The following is a 7,080-nucleotide window of genomic DNA, read 5'->3' as shown; positions in this document are numbered from 1 at the left end:
TTATTTTTTGACACCACATTTCTCTGTAGCTTTTGGAACTTGTCCTGGAACTCTAGACCAGGCTGGGGAGCTGGAGAGATGGCTTACTGGTTAAGAGCCCTGGCTGCTCTTCCAGAGGTCCTGAGTTTAATTCATTCATTCCCAGCAACCACATGATGGCTCATTACATACATAAAAATAAGTAAAATCTTACCAAAAAAAAAAAGCCAGACAGTGGAGGCACATGCCTTCAATCCCAGCACTTGGGAGGCAGAGGCAGGTAGATATCTGAGTTCTAGGTCGGCATGGTCTACACAGTAAGTTCCAGGGCTCCACAGAAAAATCCAGTCTCAAAAAAATAAAGCAAAACAAACAAGCAAAAGCTATAAAAAGTAGTGACCTTGGGTAACAAAGAGGAGAGCTATTTATAGCCAGTTCTTCAAGGTGGGAATAAACTGAGAGCTCTCTTTGATGACAGTTAAAATAGGACTAGCTGCTAGGTATGTTGCTGATTTACTGTAGGAATTTAAGGCATTCTGGAACTAAATTAAAAAGAAAATAACCCTGCTTTTAATCTCAGCACTTTGGAGGCAGAGGCAGGCAGATCTCCGTGAGTTCGAGGCCAGCCTGGTTTACAAGAGCTAGTTCCAGGACAGCTTCCAAAGCCACAGAGAAACCGTGTCTCAAAGGTGCACCGCCACACATACACTGTGACATGTGTAGGCCCCCATCAATAAGTTACAGACAAAATAAAGTGGGCACCTGTCTCATATTTGAGTTTGGGTGCAGGTTGGATACTAGAGCTTCTGGCTGTTTTAGCCATTTTCTCCTTTGCTGCCTGCAGTGTGTGTGTGGTGTGTGTGTTTGTGTGTATGGAGTGGCAGGGAAGAGAAGAAAAACTTGATCTGAAGGACTAAAGGTGAATCAGGATGGCTACCAGCAGTGTTTAGTTGGAAAAAAAAAAAAAAAAAAAAAAAAAAGACTATACCTTTTATACTGTGAGCTGGAATGTGCCTTGAGGAATCTAGCATTGACCTTGATGATAGGCACCAGTCACATCTTACTGGAAGGGCCACAAATTCCTCTTGCTAGAGATAAGAAGGACTGCTTTATCAAGCAGGAACTTTCCTCAAGCTCCCAAAGGAATGCAAACCCTTATCCAAATGCCTGACCTTGGGAAAAGGACTTCTGGGAGCAGACACTATACCACAATTTCTTTTATTTTTTGAGACAGGGTTTCTTTGTGTAACAGCCCTGACTATCCTAGAACTCACTTTGTAAACCATGCTGGCTTCAAAGTTAGCAATTTGCCTGTCTCTGCTTCCTGAGCGATGGGACTAAGGGCATGTACCACCACCACCTGGCTTATACTACAATTTCTTTACTTTTTTTTTTTTTTTAAAGATTTATTTTATTTATTGTGTACACATAGTTCCTCCTGCATGTCCAGAAGAGGGCTCCAGATCTCATTACAGATGGTTGTGAGCCACCATGTGGGTGCTGGGAATTGAACTCAGGACCTCTGGAAGAGTAGTCAGTGTTCCTAACCTCTGAGCCATCTGTCCAGCCCCTATACAATTTCTTAGTCATACTATGTGGGCCTGTTTCTCTTACACGTTTCCAAAAGGGGAAGGTCCTGATGTCTTACTATTTTCCCATTATAAAGTACCATCCTGATTTCTCTATATTTATTAATTGAACTCTTGTCCTTAATGGCCTCAGCCTCTGGATTTGAGTTTCAGGCGTCTCATCCTTGGGATCAAGTGTGTCTACAGGTGTGTCTAGTAAATCTCTAACTCTGTTCTAGGTTAATTAGGAGGGAACAATGGAAATCCACTGTGGCGGGAATTTTTTCCAAAGAATTATTGTGTTTAGAGAGGCTACCATTGTACACATTTTTATTCTTTACCAAAGACCGAACAAAATTTCCCAAAGGGAAAGGCATTGATATTGAGAATCATTAAACATGAAAGTAATAAGGTGCTGGAGAAGTGTGGTCTGCAATGTTGAAATGCTGGAACTTGGTCAAACAGCAATGGTTGCCTTCATTCTCAGCTGGCTGTCTCTATGTGGTAGGAAAAGATGGCAACTACTGGCAGTTCAAGATTATAATGACCCTATAACCCTGATCAGAAGAGATTCCTGGAAGCAAAGTATGGTGTTACACTTGGAGGCAGAGGCAGGAAGTCAGAGTTCAAGGTCATCCTTAGCTGCATAGTGAGTTCAAGGATCCTGTCTCAAGAAGAGAGGTAGGAAGGAGAGGGAGAGAGGGAGGGAAAGAATGAGAATATTTTGGGCTAGTTATGATGGTGGCTTATGCCTATCATCTTGGCACTTGGAAGGCTGATGCAGGACTGAAAGTCAAGGATAACACAGGCTACAAAGTGAGACTCTGTCTCAAACAACAAACCAACCTTTCTTGGCAGGTCTGAGAACAGAGCTTCCCGAGGCTAGTCCTGTGCTGAGCCTGAGAGTGAAGTTGACTTCAACCACATCTGATTGTAGAGAACTGGGAAATGGTGGTTCCCAAAGGCAGGCTGGAAATATGAAATACATGTTCACTACTCCAGGAGCTCCGAAGTATCTAGACACTCTAATACAATTTCCATCCAATGTACACTTGCCTAATCAGAGCTGCTGCAGATTGCTTTAAAAAGCATCATACCTGATGTTGTATTTTAGAAAACCAATAAAACATAACTCAAGGCAAATACCAAGGTCATCATTGAGAGACCATTTTAGCAAGGAGCTAGCAATTCCAATCAAGTACAGATTGATGAGGTTCTGGGTTCCATTATATGACACTGAAGACATGCAGCATTCTGAGAAAAGGCAGATCAATATGAAGGATCCTGGTAGCAGCAAGAGTTCATTTAAATTGGTGGTAGTAGGGTGGGTTTCTGATCCAGGATGCAAATGGTGGTTTCCTTCGGAGTGCGCTCCAGGCTTCCTGGTAGGCAGACGCAGCCTCCTTGTACTCCTGGTAGGTGTCCAGCTTCTGCACCCTAATGCACACATGTCATCAAGCACAGTTCTCATTGGAGTGCTTGCTCTCGCTCACCCTTAGAGCAGCTGGGAAGATTCAAACAGCAGAGCAGGAGCAGAGGAGCTCTCTGTTCCCCTCTATAGGGAATGCATGTTAAAGCACTACATGCTTAAGCAGGTTGGAATCACAGAATACTAGTTTTGTATGGCTCCTGTACAATCAGATAAAAGTTTTCTTTGTGGTATTGGGGATCATACATGGGTTCATATATGCCAGACAGTCTCCTCCTACTATCACTGAGCTCTCTACCCTAGTCCTGACTTAAAGTTTTCACCAAAGGATCTAGAGATTAAGAACCTTGTTGGCACTGTTTCTTATAGAACATTATGTGCCAGGCAGTGCTGGTGCTCACCTTTAATCCCAGCACTTGGTAGGCAGAGGCAGGCAGATTTCAATGAATTCAAGGTCAGCCTGGTCTACATACTGACTTCCAGCACAGCCTGGGCTATTACACAGAGAAATCCTGTCTTGAAAAACCAAAGTACAAACAAACAGAAAAACATTATGTAATATCCACATTCTCCTACTATATGCTGCAAATCCACACCCTTTAGCCTGACTGCTGAAAAATGCCCGGCACTCTGACTAGTTGTAATTGGTTGTGGAATATTATTTTACGGTGTGTTACATTCACTTATGCTGTGGAATATTTATTTAATGATGTGTTGTATTCTTTTATGTTGCATTTGTTTAACTCTGTGAAGCTCTGTTGCTTTGCCTGTCTAAAACACTGGACTGTTCTAATAAAGAACTGAATAGTCAATAGCTAGGCAGGAGAAAGGAAAGGATAGACAGGGCTTCCAGGAAGAGAGAATAAATAGAAGGAGAAAAAGAGAAGATTGAGGATGGATAAAAGGAGAGAGGACACTAGGGGCTGGCCACACAATTACACAGCAAGTCCTGGAGTAAGAAATAAACAAAGGTATATAGGATAGAGAAAGACAAAAGCACAGAGGCAAAAGGTAGAAGAGATACTTTAAGTTAAGAAAAATGGGATAGAAATAAGCCAACCTAGGGGTTGAAGAGACAACTCAGAGGTTAAGAGCCCTGACTGCTCTTCCAGAGGTGCTGAGTTCAATTCTCAGCAATCACATGGTGGCTCACAACCATCTATAATGAGATCTGGTGCCCTCTTCTGGCCTGCAGGCATACATGCAGGCAGAACACTATACATAATAAGCAAATAAGAAGCCAAGCTAAGGCCAGGCATTTATAAGAAAGAATAAGCCTCCATGTATTTATTTGGGAGCTGGGTGGTAGGTCCCCAAAAGCCAAACAGTTAAAAAAAAAAAACAAAACAAACAACAACAACAACAAAAAACCCTACAGTTATTCTTTTTTGGGGGCTACTTTCAACACAAAGTTTCTCTGTAGCTTTGCAGCCTGTCCCAAACTTGATTTGTAGAGAAGGGTGGCCTCCGACTCATAGAGATCTACCTGCCTGTGTCTCCCAAGTGCTGGGACTAAAGGCCTGCACCACCACTGCCCAGCTAAACTACAGTAATTCTTAGGAGATTATCTTTGGTTAAGGACTAGGACTAAAATATGGGTCAGAGTTCTCTTGAGTCCTCCTCTTGACTTGACCTTGATTTCTGCCCTAGCTCTCTAAGTCCAGTTTCAACTAGAATCTCCTGAGTAAGTTTAAGAAAAGCTCCCTGCCCTTGTCCTTCAATCAACTTTAATACTGAATCCAATTCTTTGCTGTGGGCTGGGGATGTAGCTCGTGCAGTAGGGTGCTTGCTTAGTTTACAGGAACCCCTGGTTTGGTCCTCAGAACTGAAAAAAGTTCTTCCTTAAATACTTGTGTTGCATATATATCTCATTCACAGAATAAAACATTTAAATTAAAACTTTTATTTTATGCATGAGTGTTTTGCCTGCAAGCATGTCTGTGCAGCATGTGTGCCTCTGCTCATAGGGTCCAGAAGAGGGTGTTATATTCCCTAGAAAGGGAGTGAGCCATCTGACATGGGTATTAGGACCTAAGTGCTCTTATCCACTGAGCCATCTCTTCAGCTCCACCCCTCATAGATTTTTATCAAATAAAAGTAGTTACTGGTTATCAAAACCAAGTGTAAACCACGCCTGAGCTAAGCACTTTTACATGCAATATTTTTTACTTGTATTCTTCTTAGAGGTTTTGTGACATGGCTAATGTTACTATTCTTACCATCAAATAAATCAAGACTGTGATGATTAATCTTCACTGTCAACTAGACTGGAGTTAAAGTTAGAATCACCAGGGAAACCGACTTCTGGGCATGTTCATATGAGGATGTTTTCCAGGAAGGTTTGACTGCGGTGGGAAGACCCACCCTGAATGTGGACAGTGGCATACATGGGCTTGGCCCAGACTGAACAAAAAGGAAAAGCTGCGCTGGCCACCAGTGTTCCTCTCTCTGCTTCCTAATTTTGGATGCAATGTAAGCAGCTACTTCATTTTCCTGCCGCTATGGACTGCGCCTTCCAACTGTGAACCAAAATACATTCTCCCTTAAGCTGTATTTACCAGTCCTTTTTTTTTCTTTATTATAAGAAGAAAAATAACAATACAGAGACTTCTCACTAATTCAATTTTATCCTGTTTTCATTTTCATTTCTTATCTTTATTATTATTAATTCTTGTGTGTGTAAGGTCATTTATCTTGCATGTGTGTTATGTGTATGCAGTACCCGTGGAGGCCTGAAGAGTGTCAGATCCCCTGGGATTGCAGTTATAGATGGTTGAGCCACCATGTAGGTACTGGGAGTTGAACCTGGGTCCTCATTAAGAGTAGCCAGTGCTCTTAGCCTCTGAACAATCTCTCCAGCCCATATTTTTATTATGTTTGAGTGTGTGTGTGTGTGTGTGTGTGTGCATGTGCACGCATGTATGCGTGCATGTTCACATGAGTTTGCAAGAGTGGTGCTGTATAAGAGACAATGTTTCTTGCAGTAAATACTGATTTGTTTTATTTATTTATCTATCTATCTATCTATCTATCTATCTATCTATCTATTTATTGTTAGTAAAGAGGCAGGATCCATGAACTTGATATTTTAAACTATTTGAGTCCTGTGCTCCTGGAAAACATGTGTAGCTTCCCGACAGAGGCCCTGGATCCCATTGCCAGCATCATAAAGTCAGCCAATCAGTTAAATGAAAAAAATGGGGGAAAAAAAATCAGGCCTGTAATCCTAGCATTTGGGAGGCTGAAGCAGGAGAATTGCTGTACTTTGAGCTTAAGCTGTCCTGTATAATGAGTTTCAGTTTCAGGCCAACCTGGGCAGTGAGATTCTATCTCGAAATAAGTAAATAAATGAGTAGGTAAAGCTAAAACCAAACCTTCCTCATACCCCTTTGTGTTTACTGCAACAATAGCCTCTCCCTTTATAACCCAGGTAAGACTCTGACACAAACCTACAAGTTCCCATTCTCTGTAAGTAGTAAGCGCTCATTGGCTTGCTGAGTGGATGAGTCACCTGCCAGACATCTCACCATGCACAAGCCAGAACCAGAGCCCAGAAGTCTTTACAGACACGAGGACATAGGGATGGACAGTGTCACCTGACAGAGTCTGGCTGCTTGTCTTCTGCAATGCTGCTCAGCAGCTTCTGGAATGATCTGAAGAGTTCTACCTTGCTGATTCGGGACCTGTTCAGAAAAAGAAAGAAAATATCACCGACTAATAACTAGGTGCCAGGCCACCAGCAGAGACACCAGGCAGGCCTCATCACAGTGCTCAGGTGTGCCAGATGCCCCATCCCTTTGTAGTCATCAAGAAGCAATGCAGACTGACCTTGAAATGTCTCATGAGTCTCTCCTCTCCTTTCTTCCTCTTCCCTCTCTGCCCCCCACAACCTCCAACAAAATGTCTTGCTATATTGCCCAGGCTGGTCCTGAATCATGAGCCTCCTGCCTCAGTTTCCCAAGTGTTAAGATTACAGGCATAGGGTCACCACACCTCACTTTCTCTAGAGAATCTGTATTGTGACTGCTGGCAGGTGACACTGACCTGTTAGCCACATGACTTAGCATTTTTAGAATTAAATCCTCCCACCCCATTCAAGCTTTC

The 7,080-nt window shown here is 42.6% G+C and overlaps 1 long non-coding RNA gene across 1 annotated transcript; it reads right to left on the bottom strand.

Moving 5' to 3' along the window:
• Positions 1–1,860: 1,860 nt before the first annotated feature.
• On the bottom strand, positions 1,861–6,700 carry LOC127214233 (uncharacterized). Its single transcript, XR_007833819.1, has 2 exons — positions 6,573–6,700; positions 1,861–2,984 (listed from the first exon to the last, which is right to left on the bottom strand). It is a non-coding gene; the product is annotated as an uncharacterized LOC127214233 (long non-coding RNA).
• Positions 6,701–7,080: the final 380 nt, after the last annotated feature.

The sequence above is a fragment of the Phodopus roborovskii genome, unplaced genomic scaffold (assembly GCF_943737965.1).
Source record: "Phodopus roborovskii unplaced genomic scaffold, PHOROB, whole genome shotgun sequence".
Lineage (NCBI taxonomy): Eukaryota > Metazoa > Chordata > Mammalia > Rodentia > Cricetidae > Phodopus > Phodopus roborovskii.
The sequence above is the reverse complement of the archived record's forward strand: the minus strand, read 5'-3'. Positions and strand labels throughout refer to the sequence as shown.